Source organism: Pinus tabuliformis, chromosome 2_1 (assembly GCF_031772625.1).
Source record: "Pinus tabuliformis cultivar Carrire ecotype Pingquan chromosome 2_1, CPIR1, whole genome shotgun sequence".
Taxonomy (NCBI): domain Eukaryota; kingdom Viridiplantae; phylum Streptophyta; class Pinopsida; order Pinales; family Pinaceae; genus Pinus; species Pinus tabuliformis.
Genome location: NC_142299.1, coordinates 244,683,959 through 244,710,991, shown reverse-complemented (window position 1 = coordinate 244,710,991; position 27,033 = coordinate 244,683,959).

Genomic DNA, 27,033 nt, shown 5'->3' with positions numbered 1-27,033 from the left:
TAGACTACAACCTTCTTTTGGGTCGAAGTTGGTCATATGCTATGACAGCGGTCGTTTCATCGGTCTTCAGAGTAATTAAGTTTCCACATAACGGTAAGATCGTGACTATTGATCAGCTGACATACTTTTCATCCGACCCAGCCTCTTCAGAGAGTATCCAGCATGTCGGTAAGACGACAATCCCTTATAGGGACGTTGGTGTAGGTTTAGTTAAGGATTCCGGTTTACTGGGAACTTTTCCTCTCCCTCCACTCAGCGTAGAACCTTCATTTGCAACAATTCATATGATTACATCAGAAAACATTATTTATGATGATCCTTGGATTGTCCCATCTGACTCTGAGATAGACTCATTCGGTGATGCTATGCCTTTGAGTCCATATGAAATTGCTTATGAAGCTCTCATGTCTTTTACCGACTCTCATTCAACCGAGATCGACCAAATGAATGTGGTCAGTGAAGAATCACTTTTCACCTCAACCTTAGAACGGATAGCGTTTCCCGAAGTCGTGTCATCTGACGAACAACTTCGCGAAATCCTAAGTGTAGACGATCTACCATGGGAAGATCTCCATCACAGATCTTCGTTTTTACCTAAGGATGATGCATTTGAAAATGATTTTTCATCTATCTTTACCGCTGAATATGTCAAAGACGCTCAGGATCCAACGAAACATTCTGATTCAGAGTTGAATTTAGGGAATATTTCTCGTACTATTCCCATTGATATTTCAGTGAAGCCCGGAATTGAGGAGAACATTCATATAGGTGCCGCATGTACAGAAGATGAAATCCAAACTTACAAGGCCCTATTCCAAGAATTCCGCGATGTGTTTGCCTGGTCTTACGAGGAAATGCCGGGAATCGATCCTGCCATTGTTGTTCATGAAATAAAGACCTACCCGGATGCTAAACCCGTCCGGCAACGGTTGCGTCAGATTCACCCTCGAAAAGCGGCTGCGATTAAAGCAGAAGTCGAAAAGCTGTTGAAAGCAGGTTTCATTTATCCGATCCCGTTAACGGATTGGGTATCGAATATTGTTCCGGTCAACAAGAAACAAGGAACAATAAGAATCTGTATCGACTATAGGGATATCAATCGAGCTTGTCCAAAAGACAACTATCCTACGCCTTATATCGATCAAATTATTGATGATTGTGCCGGAAGTGAAATGTTTTCCTTCATGGATGGTTTTTCGGGCTATAATCAAATCAATATTCTACCTGCCGACCAACCAAAAACGGCATTCATTTGTCCATGGGGGACATTTGCTTATTGCAAATTACCTTTTGGGCTTAAGAATGCCGGGGCCACTTTTCAACGGGCGATGTCTTACGCATTTCATGACATCAAGCACATTGTGCAACCGTATCTCGATGATTTGCCTGCTCATTCTTTACATCGAGCTGATCACCTTGTCCACTTACGAGCAATCTTTATGAGGTGTAGGCATTATCGAATTCGGTTGAATCCCCACAAGTGTGTTTTCTGTATAGAAACAGGTCGATTGCTGGGATTTGTTGTTTCAAAAGCCGGCATTCGCGTCGATCCCTCGAAAGTCGAAGCTATCATCAAATTGCCTCCTCCTTCGAGTTTGCGCCAACTCCAAAGTTTGCAAGGGAAAGCGAACTTTTTACGCCGATTCATCCCAAACTACGCCGAGGTCACTAAAGGTTTTACACGGTTGTTGAAACAGAACGCTCAATTCTTTTGGGACGAGATTGCCCAACAATCTTTTGATGCACTTAAACACGCGTTGACCCATGCACCGTTGTTGCATCCTCCCAACTACAACCAGGACTACTTCTTATACCTCGCAGCTTCGCATTCCACCATTGGAATGGTGTTAGTTCAAGAAGATGAATTCGGAGCGGAACATGTGATATATTATCTTAGTAGGACCTTAAATCCCACTGAGCTAAAATATTCGCATGTGGAGAAATTGGCCCTGGCAGCCGTTCAAGCTGTCCAGCGTTTTCGTCACTACATTCTTCTCCGTAAAACTACAGTTATTTCGGATTGCAACCCTATGATTTACATTTTGACAAAACAACTGCTAGGGGGCAAGTACTCTAAATGGATCGTTATCCTGCAAGAGTTCGACTTGGAGTTCGAGAAGTCCAAGTCTAAGAAATCCTTAGTTTTTGCGGAATTGATGTGTGATTTCCCGCGTGCTGACACAGAGACTGTGGCAGAGGAGTCCATTGCGGACGAATCTTTGTTTCTTATCAGTACTTTAGATCCGTGGTACGGGGATATAATCATCTATCTCCAAACCCAAACCTTTCGGCCTGAAGCTTCAAAGGCGGAACGTCGAAAAATTCGGTTTCAATCCCAGCAATACAAAATTATTGGAGATACACTTTATCGCCGGGGGCAGACTTAGTTTTTCGACGTTGTTTAACTCACGAAGAGGCTGAGAGGGTTTTGAATGATTGTCACTCTGGAGCATGTGGCGGTCATATGTCTGGGTATGCCACAGCTCAGAAGGTGTTGCGCGCTGGTTACTTCTGGCCATCTATGTTTAAAGATTGTATCATTGCAGTCCGGAAGTGCCACAACTGCCAAGTGTTTGATCGAAAGATGCGCGCACCACCTGCTCCTCTCCACCCTATAATTGCCGTTGGTCCATTCGCCAAATGGGGTATCGACTTTATTACTTGTAACCCTCACTCGGCCGGGGGGCATGCGTATATCATCCTCGCGGTTGATTATTTCACTAAATGGGCCGAGGCGATGCCTACATTCGACGCAAGCGGCAAAACAGCTGCAGTTTTCGTATTCAATCATATTATAACTAGGTTTGGTGTCCCACAAGCAATCATTACTGACCATGGGAGCCATTTTCGAAACATCATGATGACTGAGCTTACAAGCCAGCTTGGTTTGCGCCACGATAGCTCTACTCCTTATTATCCGCAAGCCAACGGTTTGGTTGAGTCTATCAACAAAGTTCTGGTTATCATGATCCGACGAACCATTGGTATTCATCGGTCGAATTGGCACAACATGTTATTTTCGGCGCTATGGGCATACCGAACCTCAGTGAAAACTTCAACAGGGTTCACTCCTTTCCAGCTAGTTTATGGCTTGGAAGCTGTGTTACCCATTGAATGCGAAATCCCATCACTTCAAATGGCTGTCGAATTACTCCCAGCTACTTCCGAAGAGGAGAAACGTTTATTGTACTTAGCTAAATTAGATGAGACTCGACGTGACGCTGCATTGGCAATCGAGACTCACGCGAAGCGAATGAAAGCTCAGTATGATAGAAATGTGACCCCTCGAAGTTTTTCGGAGGGAGACCTAGTGCTATTATATGATCAAGCTAACGATAAGCTAGGTGCTGGAAAATTCGTTCCTATGTGGCATGGACCCTATATTGTAAAGCGAAAGCTAGCAAAAGGGGCTTATGAGCTGGTAGATTTTGATGGGGACTCTTTGGGTAAACCCAGAAATGGACTTTACCTAAAGAGGTATTATGCTTAAATGGTGGGTATGGAGAATTTTTAGTTAGGTTAGGTTTTCTTTCTAGCTAGTATGTTTGTTAGTTAGTCAGTGTGCTTAGCTTAGAGAGTGTGTTTTTCGTCGTTATTCTGGCTTATCTTGGTTTTACTCTTGATATTGCAGATGTCGACGCCTCTCCAAACATACATTGGATTTGCTGATGGTGCTTGTCGTAGTACACGGAATATCTCTTCCGCAGCTTGGGTTATCTATTCACCCTCTGACGAGTTAGTTTCTATGCATGGGGTAAGCCTCGGTCAAACAACGAACAACATTGCAGAATACAGTGCAGTGGTTGAATTATTATCCGAATCTATTTCATTTGGAATTCGACGTTTGATAGTGAGGTTAGATTCTGAACTTGTTGTATTACAGCTTAATAGAGTTTATGCCATTAGAAATCCTGTGTTATTAAGGTTGTTTTTGAGAGTGCGTCTCTTGGAACGTGAATTTGATTACATTGAATATCAGCATATTCCAAGGTCTTTAAATACATTAGCAGATGCAATTGCTTCTCGAGTGTTGGACAGACATTTACGATAATCATGCAAGTAAATTTAAAAACATTTCATCACATATGTTAAACAAGATAAGCCGGTAATAGTGATATATATATAGATAGGAGTGTGTCAAAAAATATACATCGTCTTCGATCATAGGTTGAAAAACACCTTATGATCGGCAAAAATGATAAAGTACAAAAAGTCAAAAATGTCACATGTGTCTACAAAGTGACTAGCCAATCACTGGTGGTGCTCCCTATACGACACCACTGCACGGGCTACCTTACGCAAAAATCTCCTAAACGGTCCAGGGACTGCGACTACATAGCGCTGAAGTCTGATAGGAATATCATCCATAGTAGTCTCAGGCATATCCGCCGTCAGACGCTCTAGATCATGCTCCAACTCAGCTAGTACCTCTGCAGCCGCGTCCTGTGGGGCCGGTACCGGTGCAACTGGATGTCTCCTCTCAAAAGGCCGGAGGTTGGCTGGGCGCTGTGGACCAACATCTGCATTTTGAAAATTTTACTGTCAGTTTTGAGACGATATATATAAAAAACAAAAAAAAATACATAATTTGAAAACTTGTGAAAAATAAAGTACCTCTGTCATCCCATTGTTCTCCCTGTGGAAGAACCATGTCCGGATCACCTCGAAAATCTACTCCGGCATACGGAAAGTCCTGGATCGAAAAAACCTGGTCCTCTAACCAGTGAAAGTAACTATCAGAAAATCGAACAACTGCCGCGCCCTCGTCAGGATGCCGGGCCATCACCGCAACCCATCGTACCAGCTTTGGCTCCCGAGGACCCAAGATATCAACAGTGAGTTGCTGAGGGATCAGCATCGGAACTCTCTCTAAGGCAAAGCTCACGACTAAAGGCCCATATCCAAAAGTTTTCAGTCGTCCGTTCTTTGCCTTAGTCAGTTGGCTCTTCATATTAGCCGACACAGCATCACACCAGTTGAAAATGGTGCCTTGGTAACAGTCAATTGCCATCCGCATTTGGGACCCGGAAGCAATGTGTAAAGCGGCTGCGCCGCAAATTCTGGTAACCGTGAAAGCTATAACTTTGAGTTCACGCAGAGAGATGTGTTTGATCTCCACGCCTTTCGAATGGTGTGCACCAGGTGTGCACCAATCTTCCCGGAGACTAACAAGGGATTGGCCACCCGGCCTAGTCCCGGCTAGATTGAGTTGCTCGCCTCTATTTGGCAAGCCAGTGAGAAAGTATACATCAGAGGGCTCTATCTCGAGCTGGTGCCCTCCTATGTAAAAGCATTGCTCTTGAACGTTCCATCTCTCAACCAGCCATTCTAAGAATCTTACCTGAGCCCTCATGCCAGGTATGGCCCAGTATTTATATAGCCCGCATGCTTTTAGGGCATCAATGGAAGGTTGATGTTCAATTGCAGCTAAATCAACGTCCTCGTGCTCTCTTTCTCTCCAATCCAACATGGTGAGTGCCCTACACACCAAGAAACAATGATTAGAATTGATTTGGGGAAATTTGAATGGTTATTTGTGGAGATTGGGGTTTCAAAATCCGCCTTTCACGGAGGACGCACCCCGCGTTTACAACACAGGGCGTCCGGACGCAGCTGGCCTGAAGGTGGGCTGCGTCCCCCGACCATTTTCCTGTATAGGAAAAAGTCGGGGGACGCAGGTCACCCGAAGGGCACCTGCGTCCACCGAGGAGCGCATTTTGAAACCTAAACCCCCCCAAAAAACAAAACTAAAACCTAAAAATCAATTTTAATCGGATGAAATTGAAGAGTAGGATGTTGTAAAATACCTGGAAGAGACGGCGTTCGATTCTGACGGTCGGATTTTCCGCAGCGACCACGGGAAGTTTCTTGCCAAAAGCCCTTTTTTCAACCTCAACAGTAAAATGGTAAAAATGACATGGTAAAAAGTCTTTTTATAGGTTTTTTGGATGAATTTGTTCATTTTTCACCATGGAAAGATGTTTTTCGATGTATTTTTGCCTATCTTAAACAGGTATGAGTAATGTGTTGCTTTTGTGCAGGACAAAGGGACTTAGAGGGAAAATTGTCATTTTTCACGAACCAAAATATCAGAGTCATCTTTTAAGCCCTTTTCTGACTCCTAAAAAATGAAAAGATTGCCGAGCGTTTCTTTTACACTCGTTAAAACGGAATTAAAAGACGGTCCCCTTATAGCTCTTTTCTGACCGTAAAATCAGGAAAAGATTGCCGGGTTTTTGTCGTTTCAAACTCGATACGGAAATAAAACGACGTGTCCTTGATCGCTTTTTACTTTTCAGGTCAGTGGCACTAATTATGAAAGTACTCCTTGGTCGCAAGATCAAGCGGTTCCCCCAGGTATTATTTTATACTTTTTCGGGCTTGAGGGACACAAATCTACGAAAAAGTTCAACTTGGAGTCTTCTTAAGTTTTTCAGACTCTCTAAAATTGAAAAACGCCGAGTTTCTCCTATACTGGGCTCGTTAAACATTTCACAGTAAAGGACCTGTTCAATTACAAACAGGAACGAACCACTCCTTCCTAGGGTTCGAATCAAAACTAGGTTGGACTCATCCGAAGGATGAGCTTATAATCAAGCATATGTTATCCTCCTCAAGCTTGTTAAAAATAAAGAGGTACTTGCCAGAAATGGTGGGGGAAAAGAGAGAAGAATGAGCCTATTTGTTACCTTTTGTCTCAGAAGAAACTTTATTACCACTCTTGAACACGACACTTTTCATTCACCTGGGTTGGGAAATCCTTTACCTCACAGTTGATCAAACCACTTTGAAAGTCTTCAGCCGGGTTCCGGGGATTAACTTTGAGTTATTCAGCACCAAGCCATCTGTCGTGTCGTTATGTGTTCAAGAGGTCTGCAAGCAAAACTTTCATCTGCAAAATACTTGTCATCCATTTGACCATCCCTGAGTCAGTCCTTACAGCAACATTTCTTCAACTTGAACAATGATTTCGTGTTGCGGGCTTGCCTGCAACGGGTCGCTTTCTATCGACATCAGCACATTATCTAGAGAGATGACTTAGAAATCGTCAGTACCTTGAAGTCTGCATGCATCAATGGCAGGTTTCTCGCCTTTGACGTCAGTTTACATCATTGACTTTCGATCGAAGGATTCCGTGAAATGTTCGACATCAACTCATTCATTCACATCTCATGGATTGTACTGGGTACTTTGAGAACCATTGACATTACTGGTGGTCTCTCTCACGCTTGTTAACAGTTTACATCATCGACTGGTAATCAAGTGGTTTCTACCATGTTCGACATCAACTCATTTATTCGCATGGCTAGAATCGTACCAATTCGAGAAGTAGAAATGAAGACCCTGGATCTAGTTTCCACCATCCAGGCTGCGAGGAGTTTTGTATTCATTATCTAAGTAGACTAATCATAAACAGATGGCTGCGCCCATACTGTGTCTACAAAAGTCTATGATTATGATGTACTGCAAGATCATTCCTGTATCAGAGTAGTTAGTCTGTTAGTTAAAGTTTTAATCTGAGTATGGGAATGCCTACCTCAGTGATGATATAATCTTATACATGTATTTTGTGTTGAAAATTGCAGGTTCTGACCAGGCTCTCCACGAGATAATCCTTGAAATGATAAAGCGCTTCACCCTTCCTAGATAATACAAAACCCTAATCTATTTCAGGCTTCGCACTTTAGGGGGCAATCTGTTACACTAAAAAATGTCACCATGACTATTTACAGTTAGTATGGCTCTATCAACAGTCATGCTACCCTCTTAGGCAAGTCTTATGCCTCTGCTCTCCATGTCAAACTCCAAAAAAGAGAGAAAGTCTTTCTAAATGTATTTATCTCTGGGGACGCAGGTTCTCTCAACCTTACCTGCGGGGACGCACCCAATGTTCACAAAAGCTGCGTCTTTGGACGCTCTGTATGTAAAGGGGCAGGTGCGTCCCCCTGAAAAGGTTAAAATGCGCAAGTTTCATCTTTAAAAAGTTACTTGTGGTCATTTCTAGAGCATTCTAGAAGGTTGTTCGACGTGTATTGAGCGCCTCCAGATGGTTCATGCACTCCTACCAAAGAGGAACTTATCCCATCAATAGGGAGCTATCCCATCCAAAGAGGGGATTATCCCATTGATGGTGGACCTGATTAACTTCCTCTTGAGCACTATAAATACAGGCATTGGGCCAGAAGGAGGGGAGGTTGAAAGCTATACATTTCTAAGGGTAAATGCTGCAGGAATTAGGACTCCCATTTAGAAGCTTGTGAGGAGAGATTGCCATCTTTGCTTGTTCTATTTGGAAGTGGGTGAGCTTTGTCAAAGTAAAGGAGAACTCTTGATGGACCCTGGAGGGACTTGCACAACACCAAGGCTCAGGTTGTATTGGTTCCTTTTGTTACCTATTAATGCAAATGAGTCCATTCTTCTCAATAACTTGTTATTTATGAGTTATTTCATGTACTCCTTGGTCTATATGTTGAATATGCTTTGTTTTATGTTATAATCAGGTGCTATTTAATGGTTTGACTGTTGGTGATTGCAGGTTTTGGAGAAAAGGAGGAGCTCATCCAGATCAACAAAGCTTGGACTTCTACAACAGCGTTTGGACAAAGGTAAGAACAAAACACTTGATTTCTCATATCATAATGCATGTTTAGAGAAGGATAGCTCTAGTTTGTTTTGTTTGTCATTAGAATGTCTTAGACTTCTAGGAAGGTTGGTTGTGTCCGCACTATTGACTGATTCCGTGTGACAGGTAGAGTAACTAGATGGTTGATTTTATTGTAGGAATTCGATATCACAATAAAGGATTGTCCTGGTGTTAGCCTCCTGCTGCAGTAGGTTAATCATCTTTCATGATCGACATTTTTACATGCCAAAAATGTTGTACTATGCATGATGCAATGCTCCATATTTGCTACAGTTGGCTAAAGAAGTGTGCTTGAGAGTGTGCTAGTCTAAAGTGCCACTGCTGTGTTCCATTTTTGATAAGTTGACCCATTTTCATCAGTTTTCAGCTAAGGGAGGTCCAAACAGCTTAATCTTGGTCTCCCTAGGTTTCAATTTCCTGTTTTAGAATATAGAGAATAAAATGTTGGAAATAATACTGAGAGGGGGGGGGGGGGGTGAATCAGTATTATCAGATCAATAAAACTTTTTCAATGCTCGGAAACATATACGCTACTTTAGTTAAGTGAACCAGCGTGTACACGCTACTGTGCCTAAGGAAAATAGTGTATAACCAGAAAACTTATAATTCAGTTAGTTTATCTTCAGTTAAGTGCATCAGGTCATCATTCACCATATTAAGAGTAAACAGATGCAGTATAACAGAACAGATCATCACACAAAAGCCACACATATGAACACCATGATATAAGGTGGAAACCCAATGTGGGTGAAAACCACCTGCTGCAAGTCGTCTCTATCTTTCTTTAAGAATTTCAGTTTACAATCTTTTGTACTGGTGCAGCCTTATACCAGTACGCAGGCTACAACCTGCAGAAGGCTTCAACCTTCTCTCGTTCTCCAAACTTCCTTGGAAGGGAGCTCCAACCCCCTTTGCTCTTGTACTAGCTAAGATACTAGTACGTAGGTGCTGGCCTACAATCTTCTTTCCTTCAGGTACCACTTTTCATCAATTTTCAGACTGGATACTCCTGAAGCACAACATTACAATCTGAAGACCATGATTCATTCACAAATCATATAAAACAACCAATACTAGCATCATCAATCTTTGAATCACTGAACCACTGAAACCCTGTCAAACCCAGTCACCAGAACACAGAGCAGACTACAGAACTCTGCAATAACAGTCAGATCCAGCTGCAACCCAAAAATCAAGCTCCAAAAGATATACGCTACTACTATGAAGGCAACCCGCGTATACACGCGGTTTTACCGAAGACAACCTGCGTACAGATCTAAAAATAATTTTTCATAACTTGCAGCTGTACCAGATTTCAGTTATACCCAGAACATAACATTGCGTCAGTATGCAGATCTAGAAATTCGCATAATCAACCATATAAAGATAGTTCATTTCAAACCATTTGATCCCGATCTCTCCTTAGATCTTGTTCTCCATCAACCGATGAGATCTCTCCTTAGCTCAGATCAAGCAATACACCATCAACCAATAACCTGCATACTGGATCTAATACTTCATCAGATATTCAAGACATTTCAGATACTCCTGCCTAATGATTTCCTTCTCCTTATATAACCTTAGGCCTTGTTCAATACCACGAGCCAAAACAATAGAAATCCAATACCATCAACTTCAAAAACTAGGGATCAACACGTCCGTCGAGACACCAAGGTCCAAAACCATAGGCACAACTTCCAAGAAATAATCGTCGTGGACCAAAGATAAGTTTTCCACATACACGCGCTTTTACTGAAGCCAACCAGCGTGTACACGCGACTTGGTATATAGCGAACCTGCGTATACGCGACTTGGTATATAGTGAACCTGCTTGTATACGTGACTTGGTATATAGTGAACCAGCGTGTATATATTTTTCTTCAAACTTATAGACTGATCATCAATTCCTTGCTGCTATCCTTCTGCACTATGATTTGTTATCAGTGTGATTTGCCATCAAGGACAACACTTGTCTCATAATGCCAACAATCTCCCCCTTTGGACTTGATGGCAACAATACCAAATCAAATCACTCTCCCCCTTTGTCATCAAGGGCAAAGGGTTGTGCTCCCCCTGAGTACATGCTGATATCTTTGCTTGGCTGTGCTGAAACATGCTTCCTCTGACTATAGGCAAGATCTGCAAAATATGTTTTTCAAAGGAACCAAGACTGATACACCATAAGGGACCTTCCTATTACCAAAAGACTCAATACATACATCCATACTCCCAACCAAGAGGGGATACATTAGAAACAACCAATTATATTACATCATTCATCCCAGGCATAGTGGGGAAACCAACATAGGCCGTTACATGACCTTGACACCATAAAAGAGATATCATAGAAGAGATACATGACATAGAGACAACAAATCTAGACCAAGACTTATGAAAGTCACAAGCAGCATCTGATACACCTCTTTTAGATTAGCATCCAAGATTTCCTTCTGAGCTCCTTCTCCTGAAACCAACAACAGTTGTGTACTAGAACCAAAAGCATCTAAATGCCAACAATGCTTTATGAAACTTTAATCTGCTCCCCCTGAACTTGTGCTTGCTGCTCCCCTTGAACCTGTGCCTGAAGAATTCTGGCATACCCATCTCAGACCTTCTCCGACCAGAGTCTGCCCTTACTCCATATACGCGACTTCTCCTGCAGAAAACGGCGTATGCACGCGGATATGATTTCTGCAACACGCGTACCCATACACGCGACTTTCCCAGTATAAATCGGCGTATATACGCGGATATCCCTTACGTAACTTGCGTATACCAAATTTTCTGTAGAACAGACAAGCTTCAATAGCAGGATGAAGCATCAACTACTCCCAGCTTTTGTCTAAGATATTCAAAAGTTTCCCTGGGCAGTGGTTTTGTGAGAATATCAGCAACTTGTTCCTTAGAAGGAACATACTCCAACTTGACCTTCTGCTCAAGCACTTGTTCCCGAAGAAAATGGTACTTGATTGGTATGTGATTGGTCTTTGAGTGCATGACTGGATTCTTTGAAATGTTGATTGCACTTGTATTATCACATAAGATAGAGACTGGTGAAGTGCAAGTGATTTGAAAATCCTGCAAGGTCTACATCATCCAAAGAAGTTGTGTGCAACAAGATGCCGGAGCCACATATTCTGCTTCAGCTATAGATAAGGCAATCGAACTCTGTTTCTTGCTGAACCAAGATACTAATCTAGAGCCCATAAAGAATGCACCACCACTTGTGCTCTTCCTGTCATCCACGCTTTCGGCCCAATCTGCATCTGTATAAGCATGAAGTGTGAGATCTGTATCTCTAGGATACCATAATCCATAATTTTGTGTCCCTTGAAGATATTTGAAGATTCTCTTCACTGCCTGAAGATGAGTCTCCTTTGGATTTGCCTGAAATCTCCCAACTATTCCGACTGCATGCATGATGTCTGGTCGGGTACCTGTCAAATAAAGCAAACTCCCAATCATGGATCTATAAGTTGGTTGATGAACTGCTGCTGATTCATCATTTGCACTGAGGCAGCATACTGTAACCATGGGTGTACATACTGGCTTTGAATCTTCCATGCCATACTTCTTCAAGATCTGCTTGAGGTACTTGGTTTGAGACAAGAAGATGCCTCCTTCATTTTGTTGGATTTGCAATCCAAGAAAGTATGTCAATTCTCTAAGTAGTGACATTTCGAATTCTTTCTGCATAACCAAGGCAAAGTTTTGACTCATAGTCTCTTCATTGCTGCCAAAGATAATATCATCTACATAAACAACAAGTATTAGTAATTTGTTATTTTCAATTTTTATATAGAGATTGCTATCTGCTGATCCTTTTGAAAAGCCTTGTTGGTGAAGATATTTGTCCAATCGATAGTACCAAGCCCTTGGAGCTTGTTTGAGACCATAGAGAGCCTTTTTTAATTTGCATACAAGGTTTGGATCATTCCCAAGAATGAAACCATCTGGCTTCTCAATATATACTTCTTCTTCTAAGTCTCCATTCAGAAAGGCTGATTTCACGTCCATTTGAAATACCTTGAAGTTTTGAAAGCTTGAGAGAGCAAGGAACATTCGGATGGCCTCAAGTCTTGCTACAGGAGCAAAGGTCTCTTCAAAATCTATCCCTTCTTGCTGCGCATACCCTTTACAAACAAGTTTGGCCTTGTTTCTAATTACTTCTCCATTTTCATTCAATTTATTCTTGAAGACCCATTTTGTCCCTATGACATTCTTATCTTTTGGTCTAGGAACCAGTTCCCAAGTGTTGTTCTTTTGATCTGCTCAAGTTCTTCATCCATTGCTTTGACCCAACATTCATCTTTGCATGCCTCTTTCACATTTTGTGGTTCAGTGGAAGAGAGTAATGCCAAATAGCTTGAGGCTTCTGCAATTCTTCTTCTTGTTTGTATTCCTGCTTCTTTCTGCCCCACAATCTGAGATTCTGGATGATGCTTTTGAACATATCTGGATGGAGTCTTCTCTTCTATTCTTGCCTGCTCCTCTGGTTCTTCTTGAGGTTCTTCTTCTTCATCATTCTGCCTTTGAGTGTAGCCTTCATCTTCTTCAATGTCTTCATGATGAACTTGCCTAGGAATATATCCCTTCTCATCAACCACTACATCAATGGTGTCAACAATTCTGCCAAGTCTTTTATTGTAGCACTTGTATGCTTTGCTATATGGAGAATAACCAAGAAGAATGCCTTCATCTACTCTTGGTTCAAGTTTGCCAAGTTGCTCATCAATATTCTTAATATAACATTTGCTCCCAAATATTTTGAAGTGCTTCACCGAAGGAGTCTCACCACTCCAGAGCTCATGAGGTGTTTGAGTGTTGTTTACTCGGACATTTGTTTTGTTAAGAATAATAACCGCAGCATGTGCAACTTCACCCCAGAAAGTTGTGGGAGTACCTGATTCATCAAGCATAGCACGAGCCATTTGTTGGATTGTTCTATTCATTCTTTCCACCACCCCATTTTGCTGAGGAGTTCTAGCTATAGAGAATTCTCTTCTTATCCCATGTTCTTCACAGAAATCGAAAAATTCGTTTGAGGTAAACTCCCACCTCTGTCAGATCTGAGGCACTTAATTTTGTGTCCTGATTCATTTTCAACCAAGGCTTTGAAGGATTTGAATTTTTCGAATGCTTCATCTTTGTGCTTCATAAGTCCTAACCAGACAAACCTGGAGAAATCGTCAATGAATAATATCAAGTATTCTTCTCCTCGAGGTGTTCTTTTTCTGAATGGACCACATGTATCTGTATGTACTAGCTGAAGAGGCATGCTAGCTGATCCTTCCCTCTCTGGAAAGTTAGTTCTGGTTTGCTTTCCAAACTGACAAGATTTGCATATAGTGTTGTCTGGAATTTTGATATCTGGAAGACCACGAACTGCCTGATATTTGCATGCTTTCCTTATTTGTGAAAAGCTTAGATGCCCCAACCTTCGATGCCATAGCCAGTGTTCATCATCCTTGCTCAAATAGCATTGTTGTGGTCCTTCTTCAAATATGTATAGATTATTTGGAGTCCTTCTTCCTTTGATCACTGTTTTACCTGTATGAAGATCACGAACACAACATCCATTTGATCTAAATATTACCTCTGTTCCTTGATCGCACATCTGACTGACACTCAGAAGATTATGCTTCAATCCATCAACATACAAAACATTTCCATCTTTGACCTTCTCTTTCAATGGAGCCACACCTTTTCCTTTTATGGTTGCAGAGATATCGTTTCCAAAAGAAACTTTCTTCCCTTTTTCTAATGCGGTATATGACTCAAGATTTTCTTTGTCCCCTGTCATATGCTTCGAACATCCGCTGTCAATGTACCATATACTTTCTTGACCTTCTGCATAAAAGGCTATCCCACATCTTTCTGGTTGTGGTTCCTTTATTCTCCATGTTCTGACATTTGAGTTTTGCTCCTTCTGAATTGTCTTCCAGAAACTGCTCCTGCATTCAGAGTCTTCATGACCAAAGTTATTACAAATAGAGCATTCAAATTCATTTTGAAGAACCGAAAAGTTGTTATAAGTCCTTTTCATGGTTTCAGTCATTCTCCCTTGCTTTTGAGCTTCTCTAGTCTTGATTGTCTTCTATGCAACACATTGAGCTGCTTTGTGACCGAAGTTATGGCAAGAAAAGCATTGGCCATTAAAGAAAATTTTGCGATAATCAGATCTATCATCCAACCGATTATAGCTTCTATTTATTCTTGGAGAAAATTGGGAAGATTTTACCTGTGGCTGATTGTAGCTTTTGTTTGTCCTTAAGGCAGTTTGTCCCCAAATTTCTTGATGGTCTTTATTTGTTCTTGAGGTAAACTGTCCCTAATTCACCTGATTACTTTTATTTGGCCTTTGCTCGCTTTTCCTTGCTGCATCAAGATAACTTTTAGAGGTAGAGGCTTGAGATGTTTCTCCATGATATCCAAGACCTGTCTTGATCAGAGGAGATCGCTGCACATTGATAATCTCATCCAAGGTTTCAGATCCTTTAACAAATTTAAGATTAATAGCCGTTGTTTTCTCAATCTCTTTTCTAAGACCAACAATTTCACCTTCTAGTTTTTCAAGATGTTTTTCCTTTTCATCAATTTGAAATTGTAGAGTATCAATGATCATATTCTTTTCTTCTATACATCTCTTGAGTCTAGTAATTTCATCATAAAGATTATCCACATCTATAGCATCCATATAATCATCATCTTCAAATTCCATTAACAACTTATATTCATTACCTCGTTCATGTTCATCACTATTCGATAGACCGTCACTATCTTCATGAGTGTAGTAGCTTTTCTTATTTGCACTTAGTTTCTTGTTCCATCTAGCAGGTTCCTTTCCTTTATCCTTATAGGGACATTTTGCAGCATAATGACCTACTCTTCCACAAGCAAAGCATTTAAAAGGTAACTTACCTCTGAACCTTCCATAACCCCTTTGAAGATTTCTGACAAAATTTGATTCTTCTTCCTCTTCTTCTGGGACGTGGCTTGCTTCATAATAATCTTCTTTGCCTGATGCCTTGACAGCAACTTCTCTTCTGTCTGATGGACCTCCCTTTCTCATTTCATAAGCAGTTAGAATTCCATGTAGCTGAGACATAGTAAGAATTCGTAGATTTTCCTTTTCTTCTATTGCAGATACTTTAGATTCAAACTTGGGGGAAAATGATCTTAGAACCTTTTCAACCACTATAGCCTCTTTTATTTCTTCACCCAAATTTTTCATACAATTAACAGTCTCATATACCCGAAGAAAATAGTTAGCCACACTTTCATCATTATACATCTTGAGAGTCTCATATTGAATCCTGAGAGTTTGAAGTTTAGCACGCTTTACCTGTTCATCTCCTTCATAGCTCATGACAATTTTGTCCCATATCTCTTTTGCAGATTTGTAGTGCATTACCTTCATGAATTCCGTTTGGGATATACATCCTAATAGGGTACTGTCTGCTTTCGCATTTGTTTCATACTTCTTTTTCTCAGCTGCATCTGTAGGAGTAGCTGAAGGAAAAGTGTAGCCTGTTTCTACGATGTCCCAAACTTCTATACCAAGAGATTGAAGATAGGCAGTAACTCTTACCTTCCAATAATTGAAGTTTGTCCCATCAAAAACCGGTGGCCTGATTGATGCTTCTCTCTCGTAGTTGCTCATGATGAACGGTCTACCTTCAAGCGATCAAGCTTCTCTGAAGGACGTTCTCTGATACCAATTGTTGGAAATAATACTGAGGGGGGGGGTGAATCAGTATTATCAGATCAATAAAACTTTTTCAATGCTCAGAAACATATACGCTACTTCAGTTAAGTGAACCAGCGTGTACACGCTACTGTGTCTAAGGAAAACAACGTATAACCATAAAACTTATAATTCAGTTAGTTTATCTTCAGTTAAGTGCATCAAGTCATCATTCACCATATTAAGAGTAAACAGATGCAGTATAACAGAACAGATCATCACACAAAAGCCACACACATGAACACCATGATATAAGGTGGAAACCCAATGTGGGTGAAAACCACCTGCTGCAAGTCGTCTCTATCTTTCTTTAAGAATTTCAGTTTACAATCTTTTGTACTGGTGCAGCCTTATACCAGTACGCAGGCTACAACCTGCAGAAGGCTTCAACCTTCTCTCGTTCTCCAAACTTCCTTGGAAGGGAGCTCCAACCCCCTTTGCTCTTGTACTTGCATAGATACTAGTATGTAGGTGCTGGCCTACAATCTTCTTTCCTTCAGGTAACACTTTTCATCAATTTTCAGACTGGATACTCCTGAAGCACAACATTACAATCTGAAGACCATGATTCATTCACAAATCATATGAAACAACCAATACTAGCATCATCAATCTTTGAAACACTGAACCACTGAAACCCTATCAAACCCAGTCACCAAAACACAGAGCAGACTACAGAACTCTGCAATAACAGTCAGATCCAGCTGCAACCCAAAAATCAAGCTCCAAAAGATATACGCTACTACTATGAAGGCAACCCGCGTATACACGCGGTTTTACCGAAGACAACCTGCGTATAGATCTAAAAATAATTTTTCATAATTTGTAGCTGTACCAGATTTCAGTTATACCTAGAACATAACATTGTGTCAGTATGCAGATGTAGAAATTCGCATAATCAACCATATAAAGATAGTTCATTTCAAAACATTTGATCCCGATCTCTCCTTAGATCTTGTTCTCCATCAACCGATGAGATCTCTCCTTAGCTCAGATCAAGCAATACACCATCAACCAATAACCTGCATACTGGATCTAATACTTCATCAGATATTCAAGACATTTCAGATACTCCTGCCTAATTATTTCCTTCTCCTTATATAGCCTTAGGCCTTGTTCAATACCACGAGCCAAAACCATAGAAATCCAATACCATCAACTTCAAAAACTAGGGATCAACACGTCTGTCGAGACACCAAGGTCCAAAACCATAGGCACAACTTCCAAGAAATAACCGACGTGGACCAAAGATAAGTTTTCCACATACACGCGCTTTTACTGAAGCCAACCAGCGTGTACACGCGACTTGGTATATAGCGAACCTGCGTATACGTGACTTGGTATATAGTGAACCTGCTTGTATACGTGACTTGGTATATAGTGAACCAGCGTGTATATATTTTTCTTCAAACTTGTAGACTGATCATCAATTCCTTGCTGCTATCCTTCTGCACTATGATTTGTTATCAGTGTGATTTGCCATCAAGGACAACACTTGTCTCATAATGCCAACATAAACATCTGTCCAAACTGTTTAATCTTGGCAGATCTGTAAATAGGTATAGAAACAAGGGTGCTCAACAGCCTAATGCGAGCTCCTGGATGTAATAAGTGTAGATTTAGATAGCAGGACAGCAAGAAGAAAAGGATGAAAAGCTGGGTATGCTAGTTCAAGTGCACCCAAACCAAAAAGAAGAGAAAATGCTAGGTGAGTAGGTCGGGTAGGTAGCTTTGTGGTTGCAGAATCATGGCTTGTGATCCATTTCATATTGTCAAGTGTTATATCTATCATATCACAAGTTGAAGGTAGTTGTTCAGTTGGAGGACTTCAAGCGAGGCATGTCTAACTCCCCTTCTTCCTCTTTCCCCAAATCACTCACTAACTTCCGTAAAAAGAGGTCAAGATCTGCTTTATACCTCTTAGTTTTTTCATTCTCCATATCATTTGCCTTGGTGAAGATCTGCTTCACTCAAGGAATTTACACACTTCTTCTATGAATCATTCTCCCCCTTAATAGCCTAAGATTCGCATGCTTAGCACTTTCTTATCATTTGTCATGTAAACTACTAACACTACTATGTAGCTCCCTATCTATTTCCCCTTCCCCTAGTAAAACTATGTATATAACTCCCCTATATACTTATCCCTCCCCCTAGTTGAATAATAACCATATACATCCTTGGGAATTGCTAAGTTTATCTGAAACTCAGCAAGAACCCTCATTGCCCCCTCAAACCATCTTCTCATGCATTTTGGACACTTTCCAATGCATAGAACCCTTCATCCCCCCTAACTATCTCCCAAGTGCATAAGGACTCATTCCTTTGCATAATTCCCCTTCACATGTTTAAACATCACCCCTTTGACCTTGGTTTGCCTTTATAAGGCATGAAACCGTCTTTGGCCACTAAACCCCTCTCAAAACCACATCACTTTCCTCCTAAGTTCCTTTGGACTTCTTCCAAGGCATAAGAATATGCAAACCATGGAAAACCTTCAAAAAATGATAAAATCCTCCCTTTTTCGGCTATCGGATCCCTTCCGATGCCTTAGAATCCAAGCAAAAGCATAAAGGTTACCCCCTCCGAATTCAAAAGACTTGCATTTTTGAATAAATAATGGCTCCGATGAGAAATCGGTCCTTTGGGTCCCCCTCCGATGCGATATCGCTATTGGGAGGGGGAAATCATATGTTCAAACAACATATATAACTCCTCTGAATTCATGTTTCCTTTGCATTTTAATAAAATGCATGCCCCGATGAGAAAAGGATCTATTTGATCCCCCTCCAATGTGATATCGCTATCGGGAGGGGGCAGTGGCATATATAAGCGAAATGGCTAAGTCTCAAGGCATGGGGCATAATGCCGATGGGCTGGACCCGAAAACATATAAAGTGGATTGGTAAAAGCATATCGGGTCCGCCACATTTCGGCGTTTCTATGTGGCAACCCCATGACCCTGTCGATAGCGAATTGCCGAATTAATCACAACCATCCATGTTTGGGCCCCAAATCAACGGCCCATATGTAATCGGCGGTCAACCCATGTATATGGCTCCGACCAGCAGAGCCGAAATAAAATTAAGGCATGGCGTATAAAGGATTTTGGGTCCGTAAGGGGGCGTTGCACAGCGAAAAGGGAAGGCTCCGACGAGGTGGATCCGAAATATAATAAACTATAGCATATATAGATTTCGGGTCCGCTAACCCTTTTTTATTAAATCCGCCGATTGACATTGCCGATGGGCCGGACCCGATTCAAATAAAGAAAGGGCCTATAGCATATCGGGTCCACACATTTCGGTGATTCTATATGTGTTGCCCCCCGGTCCGCCCCGATGCGATTTAGCGTTAGTCGTTGGATCGGCCCACGCCGAATCAACGGCCAGGATTTAAAGACTACTACAGTGCCCGCAAAAAGCTACTTTTTCATTAAAATTTCATGTTTTTGGCACATTTTCTGTGTTATTCGGAAATGGGCCGTTTTCAAAGGTTTTGTGTACGGCGTCCGTGCCCGCCCAGGTATAAAGAAATCATGGTTTTCTCAGGCCATTCTTGGATCGCTCCAGGCCAAAATTGCCCCAAATAGCAGGTTTTCACCTCGGCAGACCTTCAATGACCCTTTACTCATCCAGTTCGTGACTTTAAGTGTTGCTAAAGCATTTTGAGTCGGCCAAGGGCCGACAACCACCCAAAAGCGGCAGAAGGCCTCACAGCAGATATTTGGGCCGATCAGTGGCCAATACGTGTTGATTTGACAGTTTGAGTGCATTTTTGAAGCCAAGATAGCCCAGGTGCGTGCCAAAGAATATCAAGATGCGGCAAAGAGTATCAGTCCAGCTTTTCAAAGCAGATGAAAGCAAAGCAAGCCCAGCAAAGTCAACAAAGCATCATTCGGCCATTAAGGCTCACCAACACTTCTTTTGTTGCTTTAAAGCCACCTAAAGGCATAGATGAAGGCTTTCAAGGCAGAGTTATTGCAGAGACATTGTTCCCAGTCATATTTTTGGAGCAGAGCTGCTTCCTTAAATGCACAGTTATCACACAGAGGACAGCGCGTGGCTCAAGGAACTCTTTTGATCCATTTTTGAGGCAGCTTCCCCAGCGAAGCACTTAGATAAATGTTTTAAGAATTTACTTCAAGATAAAATAGATTAAAGCACTCATTTTCCTCAGATCTGCCTAAGATCTGTTGTAATAGATATTTTGAGATGCCAGTTACCCCAACGCAGCTGTTAGATAGATATTTCTGCCATTTACTTCTGTACAAATTAGGTTAAAGGCATTTATTTGAGGAGATCTATCCCAGATTTGATGTTTGTAAATATTTTCTATTTAAACCACCCTCTGCACTGTTTTAAGGGTTGGTTGGTCGATAACTTCCTCTCTAGACTTGCATTGTATTTTATGAGAGTCTCTATAATCAAAGATCGTTGGAAAGTTTGGGAGATGAACTGGCTGTTGTGTTTTAATGACTGAAGAGTGACTATGGAATCCTAAGGCTTCTACATAGCCCAATAAGTGTTTCTTATCTCTGTTTACAGTTTATATGTGTTTATGCCATCATTATTTCACTATCTAAATAGAAAAAAGAAAGAATAGTTCAGAGCTCACTTAGTTGTATTCTGTTCTCAATTTCTGTGATTTATCTATGTTTTCCTCTGAATTAGTCCTAAATATGAATACTGATTTGCTCATATTTACACTAGTTCCTTCATATATGAATGTTGTTTAGGAATCCTTTATTTCTCCTATATAAATGTTCATTCACCTTCCCTCTGTTAGCATAATGAGAGCTACTTAGTTACCTTTCATTCTCTGACCTTCGTTCCATATCTATTCCAACTCGATATTGTTTTATTTGTAGCTATCCTGCTCTATATTCCTCTTGTGACTAAGAAAATGCAACAGCAAGCCTAATCTACGATTCCATGCCCAATGGTTTGAACTTCTCACACTATGCATCCCAACTCTGTTTGAAAGAATCCCCCATCCCACCAAACATAAACAAAACCCCCTTGAACTCATTAGCTAGCCTAATATCATCTTCAACAAAGCTAAATTATAAAGAGAGAGCCCTCTCTGATTGCAGGCAGGCTAGGACCTGCAGTCCAAAGATTGGTTTGTGGTTACCTCGGCCGTATCCTTTAAGGAGCTTTAAGGACAACCTGAGTGATAACATAATGGCGACTCCGCTGGGGACTTTCCTCAGATAATTTCATAAAGTTTCACAAAGAAGGTAAGAAGACTCCACTGGGGAACATCCTCAGATAATTTCACAAATCAAGGTGGAAAGCTCCACTGGGAAGGAACCAGACCTTCAAAAGTTTCTTTCCAACCCTTATATTCTTAGAAAAATATCCAAAAAATAGGCTAGAAGTTGGCTCCCAAAAAGAATTCACGTTATACAAGGCCAAATCTAGACCCAAATCCCCTAGCAGCTTTTGAAAATCCCAATATAATCCCAAGGAACCTCAGGAAGCTAGAGCGAAGAGAGGATTTTGCTGATAATAGTCCTGAAGCAGTTCACCCACGTTGTGGCCCAACCCCTGTCAAAGTTTTATTTCGTTCAACCCCTAGTTCCCCTTGTTCTTCATCCATCTCTCAAAGCACTCCTTCCACACCTCCATTCACTGCACATACTACCACTACTACTCCTATTATCCCAGTTGTTCCTATTGTCCCTCTTATCCCTGTGAATATGGCTAATAGATATGCACCTTTACAGCTGCCTACAAATCCCGGGGCTATGCCTTAGGATTACCAAACTAAAATCACATATTTTGATGGCACAAGTGCTTGCACAGCCCTTCAGCATACAAAGAAAATGCAAGATTACTTTGAAAGCTCTGAGATTGACGATGATGGTGTGAGAATGAAGATTTTTGTCCAAAGTTTGACAGGCGATGTCAGGACTTGGTTTAGAGCACTCCCAGCCAATTCCATAGCAAACCTAGAAGCATTATACCAGTCATTTATCAACAGATGGGAGAAAAAGAAAGATCCATTGCACATACTAGCTGAATACGATACAATCAAAAGAGGTCCACAAGAAACAGTCTTGGACTATTGTGCAAGGTTCAATAGCGTTTATAATGCTATCCCACAAAACTTAAGGCCCGCACCTCACCTTGCCTTATATAAATTCCCTGATGGATTCGACCCAGATATGGCCTACCAATTAAAAGAAAGAACCCCTAAGCCTTGCAGACATGCAAAACATGGCTGTCACTGTGGAGGCAAATTTAATTGCCAAAAGAAACAGAGCTAGAACTGAGAGAAGAACCACCTTCAAGGAAGAGCCCTCAGCCTTGGATCAAAAGCTAGATGCTATTATCAATGGCATTCACAGGCTGGGAGACAGAGTAGAGAGTGTTGAAAGGAAATCATCATGGGAAGGACAACATCCCAATACCATAAGGAACCCAAATTTCATGAACACTCAGAACTCAAACGCTGGTAGGTCTAGCCCAGACCATGATATAAGACCTCCTTTTCAAGAAAACTACACAGAGGCATCCACTTCTAATGAACCCATAAAAGACACTCACATGAACTTGGTGGATATGAAGGGTGAGAAACAAATTTTCCTAACTCAACAAGACCAAGATGACCATGAGATAAATCAATTTCAGACTAACTCTGGTAAGTCTTTTGAATTTAAACAAGGTTATGATTAAGCTATTTATGAAGTCCACAAACAGTATAAGCTGAGGACAAGAACCATAGATGTGCTTGAAAAAGTTAAACCAAAGGAGGGCAAACAACCCAACCAGATTAGAGGCAAGGCTATTATAACAGAAACAACTGATATAAATGTCCCAAACCCGCACCAAGTGACTGTAGAGGACATAACAGACATACAACCTTCTGTTGATCAGCCTCTGCCACCTTCTTCCTCGAAAGACAACTTGAACAACACTCCTAAAATCCTTCCCAAAATAGAAATACCGCAAGGTATCACTCACCATAACACTGATAATCAAGAGGAAAACACAGAAAATACACTTGAAAAGGGGAAATCTGCTATTTCCAGCACAAAGATTCCATTGGAGAAACCATTCAATTTAGAAGCAAAAATAAGCAAACTTAAGATTTCCATCCCTTTGTCTAAACTTGCAAAGCATGATGTGTATAGGCAACAAATCCAAAGATCACTGCAAATGCGAGAGGTCAGGGATGATGTGAATGTTTTAGATGATACACCTGAGTTGCTTTTTGGTCCAGAAGTTGATGGCAAATCAGCACATGGAGCTGTTCTACCCTTTTATGTCATTCTGCACATACATGATAAAGTTTTACACAATGCAATGTTTGACTCAGGTGCCTCACACAACCTTATGCCCAAAGTTGTAATGGAGAAGCTAAACCTTGATGTAACAAGACCATACAAAGATCTATTCTCCTTTGACTCAAGTCAAGTCAAATGTTTAGGCCTCATCAAAGACTTGTGTGTCTCCTTAGTCCAATATCCAAACAAGACAATCCTCATGGATGTGGTGGTTGCTGACATTCCACCAAAGTATGGCATGCTGTTGTCAAGATCTTGGGGGTCAAAACTCCAAGGATCTCTCCAATTAGACCTCTCCTATGCCACTATTTCAGTCTTTGGGCAACCAAAGAGACTGTATAGAGAAACATTGATGAAGTATGTGGTAAGTAGTGAGGAAAAACCCCATAATTTCCCTATCTATTCAATCCATTCTGATATGGATTCTTTTATTTTGTTTAATGATGAAACAAGTCCTCCAACTAATCAGAGGCCTTTGCCATTAGAACAAGAAACATGTATCAATCAAGAATCGGTTGCTCATACCCAGGAAACTGTCAAAACAATCAGCGCAACCAGCATACAAGAAGAACCACATGAAGCACAAAACCTAGGTCTGCCCAATCCTAAAATGACTGAAACTCTTAATACTAACTACAAGCAAGAAATCACATGGTATTTAGAGTTTGATGGCTCTGTTAACAAGTTAGGAGTAGGGGCAGGAATATGGATTCACAATACACATAACAACCATGCAGAGGGTCATGCTTATAGGCTGAATTTCAGATGCACCAACAACATGGCTGAGTATGAGGCACTCCTCTTAGGCCTTAAGCTGCTCAAAGCTTTAGGAACTGCCAAAGTTTCCATTCTAGGTGACTCAGACCTAGTAATCCAACAAATAAAAGGCAACTTTGTTACCAATGATAGAAGGCTAAGAGCTTATAGGACTGCTACCACTGCAATACTTGATACATTCACTGAATCCAAACTTGCTAAGATTTCTAGAAGCAATAACATGCATGCTCACAGCCTAGCTACTTTTGCTAGCACTTGCAAGCTTCCTTTTGAGCCCAATTACCACTTTACTGCTGAGATAAAGCACAGGCGTGTTGTCCCTAACAATATTAAGGATTGGCAAGTGTTTGAGGATGATGCTCAAATCAATAATTTTCTTACCTTACAACATGAGTTTTCAGGCCTAAACATTGATATGGATGCTATGGATGATCCACTGCAAGCAATAAACCAAATCCAGCAAACTGTAACAGCTAGAAAATTGCTACATCCAACCATCTTTGATGAAGAAAACATAGAAGAGCTGAAACAGATGCATTTGGAGGAAATAGCCAAAACAGAGGCCGAAATCATTGATCTAAAGGACAATTTTCTCCCGGTTGGCCTCACTCCACTAGAAGACATGTTTGATGCAAATGATGTCCCCAGAAAACCAAAATTGCAACCCATAAACACTGAGATAGAAGAACATAACATTGGGACAGCAGAGAACCCAAAAATGATCAAACTGTCCAAAAATTTACCAGCTGATCAAAAGCCCAAATACGTGGATTTGTTCAAAGAATTCCAAGATGTATTTGCTTGGAGTTATGAGGACTTAAAGTCCTATGACACCTCAATTATTCAACATACCATTCCCTTAAAGCCAGATCAAAAGCCCTTCAAATAGAAACTGAGGAGAATCAATCCTGTGCTTCTCCCTTTGATTGAGACATAAGTGAAAAGAATGTTTGAAGCAGGTATCATAGCACCCATTAGATTTTCTGAATGGGTATCCAATCTTGTTCCCACAAGAAAGAAAACAGGTGAGATTAGGCTTTGTGTAGATTTGACAAAATTAAACCAAGTCTCCCTTAAAGACCACTACCCATTGCCCAAAATGGACCACATCCGACAAAGAGTAGTGGGGTCATCTAGAATCTCTTTGCTAGATGGATTTTCAGGTTTTAATCAAATACTGGTTCACCCGGATGACCAAGACAAGACAGCCTTTACCACATCGTGGGGAACATTTAAATATGTGAAAATGCCTTTCGGCCTAAAGAACGTAGGTGCCACCTTTCAAAGGGCCATGGACATTGCATTTGCCAAGGAAATACATGATTTCTTGGTTGTCTATCTTGATGACCTTACCCGTTTCTCCAAATCTGATCAAGAGCACCTAAGATATTTGAGACAAGTGTTCCTAAAATGTAGGAAATATGGCATTTCCTTGAACCCCAAGAAGTCTTTATTTGGCCTTGAAGAAGGAAAATTACTTGGACATATCATTTCAAAAGACGGGATTAGAATTGATCCGGAAAGGATCCAGGCCATTCTCCGAATCCCATATCCAAGAAACATAAAAGAGCTGCAAGCATTCCTAGGAAAGATCAATTTCCTAAGGAGATTTATCCCAAATCTAGCCGAGCTGATAAGACTGTTGAGCAACATGTTAAAGAAGGATGCCAAGGTAAAATGGTCTCTTGAAACCAAGCAAGCATTTGAAAGTATCAAAGTTGCCTTAACTCAAGCCCCAATCCTCACAAGTCTTCAATTTGATAGGGACTTTATCATATTTTCATTTGCATCTGATAATACCATAGCTGCTGTCCTATTGCAAAAGGATGACCAAGGAAATGAAAAGCCAATTGCTTTTTTCAGCCGAGCCTTAAGAGATGCACCCCTGAAGTACCAAATCATGGAGAAGCAGGCCTATGCCCTTGTTAAAGCAATCAAAGACTTCAGAATTTACATTTTTTATTCACACGTGATTGCCTATGTCCCAAATGCTGTTGTAAAAGACATATTAACCCAAGAAGGATTAGAAAGCAAAAGAGGCAAGTGGATTGATAACATTCTTAAGTATGACATAGAAATAAAACCAAACAAGCTAATAAAGGGGCAAGGTTTAGCCAAACTGATGTCCGAAACAAACTTTCAAGCCTTAGACATCAACCAACTGGACAATGAACAGGAGCTGGTGACTCCATCGATCAGTGACAACTTTTTGCAATCCCCATGGTATGCTGATATTTTCTTTGTATTGTTAAACCTGTGTGCTCCCCCAGGATTGTCCAGGACCAAGAAGAGATTTTTAAGAATGAAGGCTGTGAAATTTTGTGTCTTAGATGGTGCTTTATTTTGGAAGAATCATGAAGGCATATTGCTTAATTGTTTGACCATGAATGAAACTAATAATGTCATGAAAGAATTCCATGCAGGGGACTGTGGAGGACATCTATATTGGAAGTCCACTGCTGATAAAATTTTAAGGGCTGGTTTCTATTGGCCCTCTTTGTTTGCAGATGTAAAGAAGTTTGCTATCTCATGTCACAAATGCCAAATCTTTGAGGGAAAAAGAAAGTTGCT